The sequence below is a fragment of the Palaemon carinicauda genome, chromosome 6 (assembly GCF_036898095.1).
Source record: "Palaemon carinicauda isolate YSFRI2023 chromosome 6, ASM3689809v2, whole genome shotgun sequence".
Lineage (NCBI taxonomy): Eukaryota > Metazoa > Arthropoda > Malacostraca > Decapoda > Palaemonidae > Palaemon > Palaemon carinicauda.
The window spans coordinates 116,865,635-116,881,769 of record NC_090730.1 but is presented as its reverse complement, the minus strand read 5'-3'; the positions used below and the strand labels follow the sequence as shown (position 1 = coordinate 116,881,769).

General features: G+C 40.2%; 1 protein-coding gene across 2 annotated transcripts in view; it reads left to right on the top strand.

Moving 5' to 3' along the window:
* The first annotated feature begins 5,022 nt into the window (after positions 1-5,022).
* Positions 5,023-16,135, top strand: part of LOC137642175 (uncharacterized) — a 177,738-nt gene continuing 166,625 nt past the window's right edge. Inside the window, exon 1 of one of the 2 annotated variants that reach the window (XR_011044663.1) lies at positions 5,023-5,255. The gene's annotated coding sequence lies outside the window, so the exon portion shown is untranslated. The remainder of the gene's footprint in view (positions 5,256-16,135) is intronic. The other variant, XM_068374723.1, reaches the window with a different exon arrangement.

Here is a 16,135-nt window from a genome sequence, read left to right as displayed (position 1 = left end):
TAGAAGAGCTGCTTACCATGACAAGAGTCTTTTCTACCCTTACCAAGAGGAGAGTAGCCACTAAACAATTACAGAGCCATAGATAACCCATTGAGCGAAGCAGAACTGTTTGGAAATCTCAGTATTATCAGGTGTATGAGGACAGAGGAGAATATGGAAAGAATTCTTCTTATTTCATTATAATTGTTCAGTGGCAACTTTTCTCTTTATAAAGGTAGAAGAGACTTGTGACGGGCCGAGAGTGGCTGTGACTAAGAAGGCAGGATGAAAGCAACTGAGTAACTTTATTACAGAACATCCGTTTATATATACATGAACTCCAGGCAAAAAGGACATAAAAAAACATAATAGGCAATTTCATGTTCAACCGACACCGGTGCTGCTAACAGTTAACGGTGAGAAAAACAGACATGTTATTTCAGGTCCCTATCAGTGCAAGGGGAGAGCAAAGATACAGAACATAATATATACAAAAAATGAAATGTCGTTACTTTGTACGGTCGTGTGACACACGGTTGGTACATGGCTCCCTCCCCCCAAAAATGACATACTGTACATGTTAAATAGGGCACCCTGATCTAGAGAGGCGAACTGTAGGCGGGTCATCTGGCAGGAGATAAGCAGGTTTTAGACGATCAATGGAGACTCAGTCTTCTTTGCCACGAATGTTTAGTAGGAAGGCTTTCGGACTGCGTCGGATCACAAGGAAAGGGCCCGTGTAAGGGGCTATTGGCGGTGGCTTGCTAGTGTCGTGGCGTAGGAAGACGTGCGTTGCAGAATGCAAATCTGTCGGTATGTGATGCTTTGCTGGGGGCTTGTAAGTCTGGCGGCGGCATGGAGTAAATTTTCCCACGACGTGACATATGCACTGGAGATCGTCGGAGGAGGTTGCAGAAGGAAAAAATTCGTCAGGGACGCTCAACGGGTTGCCATACACCCTTTTGTAATAAAGTTACTCAGTTGCTTTCATCCTGCCTTCTTAGTCACAGCCTCTCTCGGCCCGTCACACTAAGCAGCTCTTCTAGGAAAAGGACACTCCAAAATCGAACCATCATTCTCTTATCTTGGGTAGTGCCATAGCCTCTGTACCATGGTCTTCCACTGTCTTTTGGGTTAGAGTTCTCTTGCTTGAGGGTACACTTGGGTACACTATTCTACCCTATTTCTCTTCCTCTTACTTTAGTTTGTATAAGAGATATTTATTTTAATCTTGTTGCTCTTCTTAAAATATTTCATTTTTCTTTGTTTCCTTTCCTCACTGAGCTATTTTCCTTGTTGCAGCCCATGGGCTTATAGCATCCTGCTTTTCCAACTTGGGTTGTAGCTTAGCAAGTAATAATAATAATAATAATAATAATAATAATAATAATGATAATAATAATCTAGGCTATTCGGCGTATGTGCATGCAAATAAAAAAACGAGCCGTAATCAGGGAGAGGCATTCAATGTACTGTCTGGCCAGTCTAGGGATCAATAACTCTCTAGCGGTAATATCTAAACTGGTGGCTGGTGCCCTGGTTAACCTACTACCTCAAAATAGATATAGATAAAGATATTCATCTGTAAATCAATAAAGTCTTTTACTTTAAAAGAGTACATAATGAACATAGGTTTATATACTATGATATGTTTTTGTGTGATATTTATTGTATTGTAATAGCCAATGCAATAAGGATTTTACATTTGATGACAGAACAGTATCCTGGTGCTATGGTACGGTCACCATAGTTCTATAGGCCACTGAATTTATATTTAGATGTAATCTTAATGTGGAAAGATTCGGTTGCAGTTAAGAAATAAACTTATTTTAAGTTCATTGGATTGAAAATTAGTGACATTATACTTAGCTACATTGATTTAGGATTTTGGGTGAATATTAGGCTGTTTTTATTTCATAATATTTCGATTGTTGTATATGGATGTAATAGGTGATCTATATAGCACTGCGGTCAGTTTCAAGTATTATTGAAGGTCAGAATATAAGTTTTCACAATTCTAGTGTATGTATGATTGTATGTATGTGTAGGCTAGATAGTCAATAAAGTACAGTAGAATATAAATGAAAGTGTGTTCGATTCTGGGTCTGTGATAGTACCCAAAGCCCACTACAAAGTCAATAGTAGGCCTAATCGTTATGATGGGTTTTATGTTTAATATCCCAGCTATAGAAAGTTCTTTAAAATGTAGAAGCTGAACAAACTCGATAATTAGAAAAATAATCTGACAATTACCATTTAAATAAAGACAGTGCTCTTGTTTTAGCTTTGTACCGAATGAATTAAGTTTAACTCAAGACTGCCTGGTTACAGGCTAGTGTCAACCGCTAGTGGGTTACATGTAAACCAAAGACTATATACTGAAGGAAGATATGTTGTTGTTGTTGGGGTATTAAAGCCAACACTTGTTGTTGGCACGGGCCTTTCCCTTGGTTGGCCCGTAGAAGGAAGATAGGAAGGCTCAGGCTTTTAACGCACAAATGAGTGTGCTGTGAAAAGATGCCTGATACTCCCATGCGAAACGAATGGCTCCATCTGTTGAGCGAGCAACCAAACATTCAGAGCAGTAATGCTTACGGGTATATAGGATGGAATTCGATTGTAAATTTTGCGACATATTTGTTCATAATTTGCATTACTAGGTCAGTATATTTTACTCATATATTCATGATATTCTTAAATTTTAGGTAACTAAATTGTAAATTATGTTTCTCAGTCTATTTTTCAGAAATTCAATAGCTATATCTTTTATGATTTAGTTAATTTTCTTGCAAATTTAAGTATTGTACAGTACATTACAACCATTTTTAAATGTTCTATACAATACCACATTCGAATAAATTAAAACATACTGTAGTTCTGATTTGTTAAACTTAGCCACAAATGCTTATGTGTAGGCATACATTTAATTATAGTTTGTAGGCCACTGTAAGATGGAGAGATATTAGGTGTATAAAAACACAATTGTATTTTATTTTCTATTGAAATGGAAAAGCATGATGCACTCATGTATAGTTTAGTATTATAAACTATTAAATGTATAAATGTACAATCAAAAGGATCAAAATAACACAAAACTGTATCACACACAAAAATAATCAATAGGGGGTTGGAAATAGAAATAAGGTAGCATACAAGCCAACAAAAAATGAAAAACAAAAGATTTACTGTGGATGCCTTGCCTTAATCTTACATCCAATATCAGTGGGGCTTACTCATTAGTAGCACATACTGCATGTATTTTACTGTTTGTACTCACCGTTCTTTGTCCTTAGGGAACCTGTGAAATACCAAATGAGGATCGGTTTCTTTGTGTTTATGGCACACAACACACTTGTGTGACTTCTTTACTGTCGGCGCCATGATTTCGTTTGAGTCGACTGTCAAATTCTGAATATAAACAAACAGACGACAAACGATGTATACCTACAAAGCCATCTGAAATCGGAGCAACCAACTATTGTGTTCACTTTGGAGTTGCCAACTAGCGTGTTAACATTCTATTTTGAGCCCTCCTATCTTCCTACAGTATATAGTCTTTGGTTCAGACCAAAGACTATATACTAAAGGAAGATAGGAAGGCTAAAAATAGAATGTTAATACGCTAGTTGGCAACTCCAAAGTGAACACAATAGTTGGTTGCTCCGATTTCAGATGGCTTTGTAGGTATACATCGTTTGTCGTCTGTTTGTTTATATTCAGAATTTGATAGTTGACTCAAACGTAAAAATGGCGCCGACAGTAAAGAAGTCACACCAGTGTGTTGTGTGCCATAAACAAAAAGAAACCGATCCTCATTTGGTATTTCACAGGTTCCCTAAGGACAATGAACGGTGAGTAAAAACAGTATAATACATGCAGTATGTGCTGGTAATGAGTAAGCCCCACTGATATTGGATGTAAGATTAATGCATGGCATCCACAGTAAATCTCTTTTGTTTTTCATTTTTTGTTGGCTTGTATGCTACCTTATTTCTATTTCCAACCCCCTTTTGATTATTTTTGTGTGTGATACAATTTTGTGTTATTTTGATCCTTTTGATTGTACATTTATTAGTTTATAATACTAAACTATACATGAGTGCATCATGCTTTTCCATTTCAATAAAAAATAAAATACAATTGTGTTTTTATACACCTAATATCTCTCCATCTTACAGTGGCCTACATACTGCAATTAAATGTATGCCTACACATAAGCATTTGTGGATATGTTCAACAAAGCAGATATACAGTATGTTTTAATTTATTCGAATGTGGTATTGTATAGAACATTTAAAAATGGTTGTAATATACTGTACAATACTTAAATTTGCAAGAAAATTAACTAAATCATAAAAGATATAGCTATTGAATTTCTGAAAAATAGACTGAGAAACATAATTTACAATTTAGTTACCTAAAATTTAAGAATATCATGAATATATGAGTAAAATATACTGACATAGTAATGCAAATTATGAACAAATATGTCGCAAAATTTACAAACGAATTCCATCCTATATACCCGTAAGCATTACCGCTCTGAATGTTTGGTTGCTCGGTCAAGAGATGGAGCCATTTGTTCCGCATGGGAGTATCTGGCAACTTTTCATAGCACACTCATTTGTGTGTTAGAAGCCTGAGCCTTCCTATCTTCCTTCAGTATATAGTCTTTGGTTCAGACTGTTTATTGGAACAGTATTGCCAGATATGGTAATTTATCATTAGATTTGGGGATTTTGGGTGTCTGGTGGGGATATTCTGTACAAATTTCATTGAAGAGGAAACAAAGATGAGTAAACCTTTATATTGTTGCAATTAGGTTTAGGCGTTATTTGGATCTTAATCGTAGGCCTACTTGAAATATCTTGAAATTGGTCTTTAGAATGTCTTGCACATATTTGAAGTATAGTGTATGATTTCTATATAACAAAGCCTTCAAGATCAGAAGAAAATATATTTGTAGAAATGGGAATTTTGGGGTTGTTTTGGGAATTTTTTACCATGAGTTTTGGGGATTTTTAGACTAGCCCATATGGCAACACTGAGTAGTTGGAAACCTTGGAGATCCTTGGAGGAGTAGCTAGCTTATTGTTATCAGGTTCTGCTAAAAGATACTCATTCCTTCTTTTCAAGCGAATCGCGGGTGTGCGTCAATTTTAGGTAGTGTAACCGTGTTAATTGTGAAAGGAAATTGTATAGATTTCGAGTGTTCAGTGATGAAGTGATCGTGATTTTATCCTGGAGCTACTTGCTGTAACCAAATGGAAGGTAAGGTAAGTGATCTATCAAACGGTAATACCTTATTCTTTAATTTTGTGTATTCTGTCAGTTTCTGTTGTCATTGGGTTTAATATTTTAGTTTTTCTAGTTTTAGATATGAAGATTTGTGGGTAGATTAGATTTGCGGTTGGTCACATATTTCGTCCTATCTTCATTCTGTCGAAGAATGTTAGGCTATAATGGCTTGGCCGCAAACGACACTAAATCTTTTTACTCTATAGCCTAATATGTAACCATGGTGAATTATGTTTTAGATGCATTTGTATGTTTTAAAGTGTTTTGAACAAATTTTGTCTCTATGCACTGGAGATTAATTGACTTTGGATTAATGGTATATTTCCCTCCGAATCCAAATTCCAGAACAACTAATATAATAATGCAATTTTGTTAAATATTTAGACTTACACCGTTTGTTGCAATCATGATTTTGGCTTTCAGTTATTTTTTGTGTATCGAACCATTATACTATCCATTTTTACTATAATTTTAAGTAAATTTACGTATGTAACCAAAAACTCATGAAAAGTAAGAGGTGATCCCAATATTGTTGGTTTTGAATGATTTTGAGGTCGACCATTCTCGGAAACTTGTAGCCTAATTTGCAAAGTTATGAGACAAACTTAAACTTAAGAAGGTGGGCTACATCTTAGAAAAGTCATTTGTTAAGGGTAAAATACAGCGATACAGCCCAACCTAAGATTACTCGCCTAACTTAAAATTCATCTCCTAACCTAAAACTCCTTATCTATACTCTAGTGGGGCTGGATAAATATAGGTAAAGTTTTAGATTCAACCAAATTGGGAAATGTATTATATTAATATATTTTCCTAGTAAAGCACGTGATAACAAAACACTTCTTCTCAATACATTATTGTCGCTAATGCATACTTACAGAGAAAAAAAATATTTCAGGAATTGAAGGTCTTGACTTTTTCTAAGTTTAGTGTATATCTTTCCATGGGCACGCAAGGTAGCTCTTGTTAGTTTGTATATCTGTTTTCATCTTACTTGGCTCCTCCCCATTGCGCAATGTGACAATATTTGCTTGAATGCGCATTTGCTCCTCCCACTAATGTCGCTCCTCCAATCTAAATACTACTGGATTCTTTTCAAGGGTTATTATTGGACGATTCATTGGTCTCTCAGTCTTGTTTCAAGGATCTGTTTTTCGTGCAATATAACATTGTAAACGATAGTATTTTGTTTTTTTCCCTATTTCATTATGGGAGAAACCCGTGATTGTCGTTTGTTTTCAGTTTTCAAAAGTTCCGGTTTCTATATTTTCATCACACGTCACTTAACTGTCATGGATCCTCCGGTACGGTTGTGTGAAATATGTCGTTATTCCTATTTTGATGTGATCGGCAGATTTCATGGGAATTATAATGGAACTCCTGAAGTAGTGAATCGTTTTCTAAGGGAGCATTCCGTATTACCTTTAAGTGTCCAGTGTGGTAAATGTGATTCGCCTTTACATTTTCGTGAGGATAGACATGTGTGGTATTGTACCAAATCTGTAAAAATAGCTAAAACGCGAAAAAGACGTTTGTGTAATTACACTGTCAGTGATTTTAAGGGAACTTTTCTGCACGGGTCCCACCTTCCCCCGTGGAAATTAATTTTATTTGTCAACCATTGGTTGCATAAGTGTTGGGACCACCATTTCATTATAAAGGGCCTTGGTATATCTTCTTCTACTAGTGTAGACTGGAGAAGCTTCTGTTCAGAAGTAACTGAATTTTGTTTTGATAACCAAGAGCCTATTGGTGGTGATGGTGTAATAGTGGAGATTGACGAATCTCATTTTGGTAAACGGTGTTCGGAGGTATTGAGAGGGAGTCCAAAAAAACATTGTTCCTTTAATTGACCCTTTACCGCAAAAGCGTGATGCAGCTACCCTCATCCCTTTAGTTCAGAAATACATTAAACAGGGCAGCATTATTGTGAGTGATAAGTGGCGGTCTTACAATTCTCTGGGTTACGATCACCGCAGTGTAAATCATTCCAAGAATTTTGTGGATCCTTCGAACCCCGAAACCCATACACAAAATATTGAACGGCTTTGGCGGGAGCTGAAGGAGTGGATACAACGCCCTGGTAACCGTTGCGAATATTTCAGGCAGTATTTGTTCCGGTTCATTTTTATACATAAATACCCTGAGGAGGAGCTGCTCCATCATTTTTTTATTGCAGCCAGTAAATTGTATCCTCCCCAATCAGAGGCTGAACGTATTCCAGTACTTGATGATTCAGAAGAGGGTCATCCACAACCTTCCACATCTTCATCGTCATCTTCCGTTTAAGGTAAGAAGTGATTTAACAAAATATATATATTCAAATTTACCCCTGGTTAAAGGGGGGGTCGCAGGGGGGGCGAAGACCCCCCGGTAGGGGTACAGGGCCCCTAGGTTAGGTTAGGTGGGTTTGTTAGGTTCTGTGGTGCCCTGAAAATTACTGTGGCCTTAAGGGGGGGTCGCAGGGGGGGCGAAGCCCCCCCGGTAGGGGTACAGGGCCCCTAGGTTAGGTTAGGTGGGTTTGTTAGGTTCTGTGGTGCCTTGAAAATTACTGTGGCCATAAGGGGGGGGGGGTCGCAGGGGGGGCGAAGCCCCCCCCCGGTAGGGGTACAGGGCCCCTAGGTTAGGTTAGGTGGGTTTGTTAGGTTCTGTGGTGCCCTGAAAATTACTGTGGCCTTAAGGGGGGGTCGCAGGGGGGGCGAAGCCCCCCCCCCCGGTAGGGGTACAGGGCCCCTAGGTTAGGTTAGGTGGGTTTGTTAGGTTCTGTGGTGCCTTGAAAATTACTGTGGCCATAAGGGGGGGTCGCAGGGGGGGCGAAGCCCCCCCTCCCCCGGTAGGGGTACAGGGCCCCTAGGTTAGGTTAGGTGGGTTTGTTAGGTTCTGTGGTGCCCTGAAAATTACTGTGGCTTTAAGGGGGGGTCGCTGGGGGGCCCTACCCCCCTCCCCCCGGTAGGCCTAGTTAGGGGTATGGGGGAGGGGTGCTGGAACATTAATTATTCATTTATTGCAAATATCATTCAATGCCCCAACACCCTCCCCCCCCTTCCCCCACCCAAAACCCCGGTTCCCAAAGGGTGTCCCCCATAATTGGTGGGATGAACTAGGGTATACATTGTAAATCTCTAAATCGGTTGGTTTGCAGTCAAAATAAACGTTAAATTCATTGAAACCACACTATTTCTGATGCAACAAATATATTTTTATTGCATTTTTCCAAATTTGGCTGAAACTAAAAATTTACCATAAATATATGATATTTCAAGTAATAGTAATGGTCAGAAATGCATAAAAACTCAACAGTTGGAAAATATACATTTCTTGCAGTTGGAGTGAAATTAAAATGTCAAAATTAATTTGAATGAATATCACATCCCAGAAATTGTCTTTCTTATGTTGTGGCTTGCTTCACTCATAAAAATACTTTGTTGTAGATACATATGAATCTGGCTCGAGGTCCTGGATATGCTTTGCGCTCCAAACTTGTGGGCCATTATTTTGGTGATGTTTTTTATATTCATATGAGCAACAACAGCGACATAGTGAATGGAGAATATTATTGGTTTTATTGTAGTGTATTACAGGGCTATGTAACCTAGGAAAACAACTACTTTTTCTTATAGAAAAAAATTTCACTCTTCAAAAATGACACTCGTTCCTGTCGCAAATGAATAGTTTCAGAAATATATATACATCTATATCCTACGATAATGGGGGACCCCCAGTGGGAACTCGGGGTTTTGGGTGGGGAAAACATACTGGGGAATCGATATATAATTATAAAACAAGCTTTTTCTTCTCTATACATTACCTTCTTGAATGTATAATAATCGGAGGAAATACAAAACGGTATATCTGGATAAACTTTGGAGGCACCGTTGCAAAGATTATCTCATGAAAAAAATACAGTAACCAGTGCTACCAACGTCTGATGTAGATCAAATGTTAGCATTCCATACTAACATTATCACCCGTACGTACGTACGTTTGTGAGTACCAGTTTTCGACCTGCGCAAAAGCCCCGCCCCCCTACGCAGAAGCTTTTCCCCCTCCTATTACTCGTTTTATTATTCGATACCTTTCAAAATCATCTCATTTTATATTCCCATTCAATATTATTTATCACACATTCCATTTTAACTTCCTATTTGTTCCGTAACCGAAATACAAACCACGCTATTTACAAAGGGTATTACTTTTAGCGCAGCTGAAATGACGAGCCAATAGTTTTTAATGAGGGTTAATTACCCCCGCGCTAGTTAGCGGGGGGTGGGGAAGGGTAGCTTGCTACCCCTCCCCCCTCCACACACCGGTGACTTGCTTCACTTCACTTTTGGCTCGGCGGTGATCAGACGTGTCTGTTCATCGCCTTCGTGACCGCCTTTAATTTTCTTCTTTTTCTTTTCAGCTTGTGTGATTGGTTGGAAGTTGACCTTCAGTTATTTTCTTTATTTAATATGCGGACATGCCCTGGAGTTGCCGGCCGTCCTTGTGGGACTTTCATGTCGGACGTGATTACGGATCCTCACACCCTCTGCCCTCAATGTCGGGGCCGACGGTGCGACCAGGATAACATGTGCAGGGAGTGGTCTGCCTCCCAGTGGGAGAGGTTTGGCCGTCGGCGTAAGAAGAAGTCCAAGAGAGACCGTTCTCCTCCGGGGTTAGCCTTGAAGGAGGAAGGTTCTCGGGACTCTTCTTCCGCCGCCCAAACCTCCTCCGAAGCTCCCCCTCGTCAGCCTCCTAAGGAGAGTCGTCCGAGTGGGAGCGCAGGCCCTTGTTCTGTTTCCCTACCTTCGGTGGGGGGAGAGGGCGTCGCCTCCCATAGCGAGGCGGTTCCCCCTCCTCCTCCGGGGGAGGTTATTGATAATAATGCCTTATCCAGTGATGATCTTTTACAGATTTGGTCGTCCCTGGGGCTTAAGGGCTTGCCCTCCAGGGTCGCTCTTATTGACATTGTCTCGTTGGGGGCCGCTGTTAAACAGTCGCCGGTGGTAGCGGAGGTAGACCCTCTGTCTATTGTCGACGTCGTGGTGACAGAGGCCTCCGACGTGGCTGGGCCTTCCGACGCAGGTGCTGTTGCTGGTGATGGTGCTCAAGGCTCTCCTCCTCCTTCCGTGCATCCTTAGAAGGGGGAAGTGAGTCCTTCGGTCTCGACTGCTGCCCAGCTTCCTTCTAAGGGAAGTGTTTTGACGGAGACTCCCCTTCGGAGGACCGATGGTCCCGACGATCTCCCACGAGGCCGCCTCCACCGTAAGGCTCTCCGCCCTCTACGCCACAAGGGCCTCCCTTCCCCTTACAGGGGGACTAAGAGGCGCCTTTTTGGGTCTTCGTCCTCCGGGGGGGACTCTCCTCGTCAGCCTCAACCGACTGCTCCGCCCTCCTTGAACCTCTCTGCAGACCGCTCACCATCTCCTGCCGGATCTTCGCCTTCTGGAGAACTCGTCTCCCGACGGGCCCCCCCCAGATGCTGAAGCCTTGACGAGGATGGGGGGCTTAGGGATTAGCAGCTGGGCTCTAATGAACAGTGGGAACTACTTCCCATTGGACCTCGGTGCCCAGCTGTCGATTCAACTAAATCAGTCAGCACTTTCTCTTTTACTTTTGATTATTTCTTTTTTTCTCCCATCTCTTCCTTTTGGGCTCGATATTGTTGACGACTTTGGCATGTTCGATTTTACTTTGGATGCTGCTTTGGATTTGGCACAGTGTGGGATGGACTGCATTCCATCTCAACCTGTGCCAATTTAGATGCCATCACCCTCTGGCAGACCCCATTGGGTGCAGACCAAGTCTGTTAAGAGTCGGGCTCCAGTGATCCGGTCTTAAGTCACCCATATTTGCGGGTAATGGGTGACGCTAGGCATTGGAGTTGTCGGTGGGAGGGGCTAACTACCCCCACTGACCAGTGTACGCCCACCTTAAGAGAGGCAGCCCCTCTCTAATAGAGGACTGGTCCCCGCTGAAGCCTCTTCTCGTGTTGGGCCACATGGGATAGGAGGACTGACATCCTCCGATAAGAGGTGGATAACCCGGCTTGCTTTTTCAAAAAAACCCAACACCTCTGTTGACGACCTGGAAAATACAAACATGGACCTCGGTACAGACAGCTCCAACTCGGGTTCTAACATTGTAACGTTAGAACCTTATTCACGTCATGTGAATAATAAAACGCTAGAGAAGAAGAGAGAGAGAGTGAAAAATGATGACAATACAGAAAGATATAGAAAAGTAGAAGTATTACCTGGTCACTATGAAGTAGTGAATTATGAAAAATTTTTTATCTTGGAATTTGAAAACGGAAGAAATGAGCGTATAAATGTTTTTAAAGCTAATAGAGAAATAGTTAATTTATGTGGAGGGCAGCCAAAAATTTTACCCCAGGGAAATGGAAGTCTCTTGATAGAGACACTGTCCCCATTACAAGGTGAAAGGTTAAAAACACTTACAACATTGAATGGTCATAGCGTAAAATGCGTTTCACACCCTACTTTCAACCAGAGTAGAGGTGTAATATATGCTCCAGAATTGTTGGATATAGAGGATGAACTGAAAAGTCAAGGAGTAGTTAAAGTAGTCAGAATGAGAAAGAGAGTTGGAGAACAACGTATCCCTCTTGCTACTCTGATTATAACATTTGATCAATGCCGATTACCAAATGTTATAAAAGCTGGATGGCTATCTTTGAAGGTAAAACCATATATCCCGTCACCATTGCGATGTTATCATTGCCAAATGTATGGCCATTTAAGCCAGAAATGTAAAGAAAAACTAAACAATAAGCCAGCTGTTTGTGCCAACTGTGGGAAAAAGTAGTCATGGAGTATGCATAGAAAACCCTAATTGCATACATTGTGGGGAAGCACACCCAGCTACATCTAAAAGCTGTGTAAAGTTTATTTTTGAAAAAGAAATCCAGGCCATTAGGACCATGGAAAGGGTTACTTTTAAAGAGGCTCGTAAAAGAGCTCTTGAAAAGCAAATAAGACCAGGGCAACCTTTTTCAATGGTTCTGAAGAAAAACTTGTCAAACCACACAGACGAAAATTATATCTCTACTTCTAAGATAAAGAAACAAATGAAAGTAGTTAAAGAGGTTGAAAGTCCCATCGAAAATCTATATCCAGAAATTGTGGAAAAATCAAAACGGACACTTAAAGATCTGAAAATTATTCAAAAGCCAACTACTCCGATTTTAAACAATAGTACAAACCTCTCACAGGCCGTTTCCTTGCCTGATCTGATGGAGGTTGCACTCGAAACCAATTTACCTGGTGAACCCGTAGTGGGGAAGGTGCAAAAACCTGACAGATCACAACCTTTTAATCGAAAAAGAGAGAGACCTCCCTCCCTCTCTCCTCCTACCATAAGAAACATTAAAGTCACGACTTCCAATAAATATGATATCTTGTCTGCTGATGTTTCTGAACAACTAGAAGGTAAATTGAACCAATCAGAAATTCAAGTTGAGGTCCACCATCCTTCTCAACAATTAGATCAAAAGGACACAAAGAAAAAGAGAAACACAAAACCCATTATATCAAGATCCTCTCTAGAGTTACCTCCGGGAAACATTGTTAGATCAAATATTGCCAATGGGAAGACTTCATCTAAGGTGTCTTCCAAAAAATAAAACATAGTTTTTTCCTCCATTCTGCAATGGAATTGCCAGGGTTTAAGGGCGAAATATGAACAACTTAAGCTCCTCATACGTGAGCACTCCCCTATAACAGTATGTCTACAAGAAAGCAAGCTCGATGCTAATACTCCTTGTCCTCGAGAGTATGTTAGCTATAGGACACCATATGATCAACGAGCAGGGAGCCATGGGGGAAGTCTTATATACATTCGTCGAGATGTTCCCCAAATATCTTTGTCTATCTGTACCCCTCTGCAGGCAGTGGCTGTACAGATTGATATAGGGAGAAAATACACAATCTGTTCTCTTTACTTGCCTCCAAATGATAACATCTCATATGATAATATAGTAGAGGTGATTAAACAACTCCCACAACCCTTTATCTTACTAGGAGACCTTAATAGTAGACATCCTTTATGGGGTGATGTTTTAGCAAATGCAAGGGGTAATATTATATCGTCAATTTTGGAGAATGAAGATGTCGGACTCCTCAATACAGGAGAGCCCACACATTTTCATGTACAGACAGGTACCTTGTCCTGCATTGACCTATCAGTTGCAAGCTCTAACTGTCTTCTCGATTTTAATTGGAGAACATTAGATGATTGGCATACTAGTGATCATGCACCAATCATTATAAACACCAACAATGGTCCACCTTTACAAAGATCACCTCGATGGAATCTTGATAAGGCGGACTGGAATAGATTTCGGGAGTTAAGTGAAATTGAAGGAAATGCAGAACAGTTTGAAAGTGTTGATGATGCCATAGACTTACTTAATGGAACTCTTCACACAGCAGGAGTGAATTCCATTCCCAAAACAACTGGGATATTCAGACGACGACCAGTCCCCTGGTGGTCGTCAGAACTAACTGCCCTGCACAGAGCCACAAGAAAGTCTTTAACTCGATTGCGCATGCACCGTAATGAGGAGAATTTAGTCATATACAAGAAATGTAGAGCACAGTTCCGCCGTGCCATGAAAGAAGCTAGGCGCCAGTCTTGGATGTCCTTTGTTTCCTCCATTAACAGTAGAACACCAACATCATCTGTGTGGAGGAAAGTAAAAAAGATAGCAGGAAAATTCACCCCAAACCCACCACCAGTGTTAAAGATAAATGGCCAGTATATGACTGGAGCAACCGAAGTTAGCAATGCCCTGGCTGACCATTTCTCAAATGTATCGTGCAAGTGTCAAGCAGCTCCTGGTCACCAGTATAGGAGCAATGAAGAAAAGAAAGTTTTAAACTTCACAACAAGAAAGCAAGAGTCATACAATTCTCCTTATACTGAAAGAGAATTTGATTCTGCTCTTGCTACTTGTAACGATACAGCCCCTGGACCCGATGGAATTCCATATGCAATGATTAAACATGTACCTTATAATACAAAGTTATTTATTTTAAGCATTTTTAATAGAATATGGCATGATCATAGTTATCCAAGTGTTTGGGAACTAGCCATTATTTTAGCCTTTTTAAAACCCGGTAAGGACAAGTTTTTAGCAGCAAACTACCGACCTATTGCATTGACATCTTGTTTATGTAAAATAATGGAGAAGATGGTCAATGCAAGACTGATTTGGTACCTTGAAAAGAAGAATATTTTATCACCCATTCAATGTGGATTCAGGAAAATGCACTCAACGACTGATGTGCTGATACAACTTGAGTCCTCCATTTGTGAAGCCTTTGCTTCCAAACAGCACCATGTTACAGTTTTTTTTTTTATCTTGAAAAGGCATATGATACCACATGGAGATACGGTATACTTAAAAGAATCCATGAGTGCGGATTGAGAGGTGAGCTACCACTATTCATCCAGTCATTTCTTTCACATAGAGTTTTCCAAGTGAGAGTTGGGGAAGCTCTATCACAGAGTAAATGCCAGGAAGAAGGAGTTCCTCAGGGGAGTGTGCTGAGTGTAACCCTTTTTGCACTAGCAATTAATGGGATATCCTCAGTCGTTCCCCGGGATGTTCTTGCAACATTATTTGTGGATGATCTCTCCATATCATTTGCTGGAGCCAGAATGGCAATGGTTGAGAGAAAAATCCAACTCTCTATTGATAAAATTATCCATTGGGCCGATATGAATGGATTTAAGTTCTCAACAAGTAAAACTACAATTGTCCATTTCTGTCGTATACGGGGAGTACATCCAGACCCGGATATATACATCAAAGGTCAACGGATCCCATGTGCAAGTGAAGCCAAATTTTTAGGGTTGATATTTGATTGTAGGCTTACATGGGTTTCTCACTTAAAAACATTAAAAGCTAAATGTGTTGAAGCTATGAATCTTTTAAAAGTCTTGTCCCATACATCATGGGGGGCAGACCGCAATACAATTTTAAAATTATACAAGGCCTTGATATTTTCCAAAATTAGTTATGGATGCGAAATATACTCCTCAGCAACCCCAAGCCGGTTAAAAATACTAGATTCAATACATCATGCTAGCATTAGATTGTCCACAGGAGCCTTTAGAACCTCCCCTATCACAAGTCTCCTTGTTGATGCTGGGGAGTTGCCTCTGGACCTTTACCGAATGTCCTCTATTATTCGGTATTGGTTTAGATTGCAAAGACTCCCCAATTCTTCAGCCTTTCAAACTGCAAGCCTTGTAAGGAACTCAACCTACTTTGAGTTGCACCCAAAATCTCCTCAACCTTTTGGGTTTCGGGTTAACCAATTATTAAACAATCTGGATATGATTAGAAATAAGGTGCTTCCATTCAAGGTATCATCAACGCCTCCATGGAAATTACCTGACATATCTTTTTGTAGATACTTTATTGGAGTTAAGAAGAATTTGACTGACTTAGAATCCAGGTCTCTTTTTATGGAACATGTCGAAGAACATAGGGGATCGACTTTTATATATACTGATGGCTCCAAATCTGATGCTGGCGTTGGATTTGGAGTACATAGTAATGATTTTAATTGTAGAGGTGCACTTCCTCTAACAGCTTCCATATTTACTGCCGAACTGTATGGCATATTAACCGCTATTGAGAAAATAGCTTTGGAAAAGGAGGGTAATTTTACAATTTTTAGTGATGCAAGGAGTGTTCTTCAAGCTTTAGAAGTTTTTAATTCTAGTAACCCTCTAGTTTTAAAGATTTTAGAATGGCTTTTTATTATTGGACGGAAAGGTGTAACTGTTCGATTTTGTTGGGTTCCAGCACATGTAGGTGTGTCTGGGAATGAGAAGGCAGATT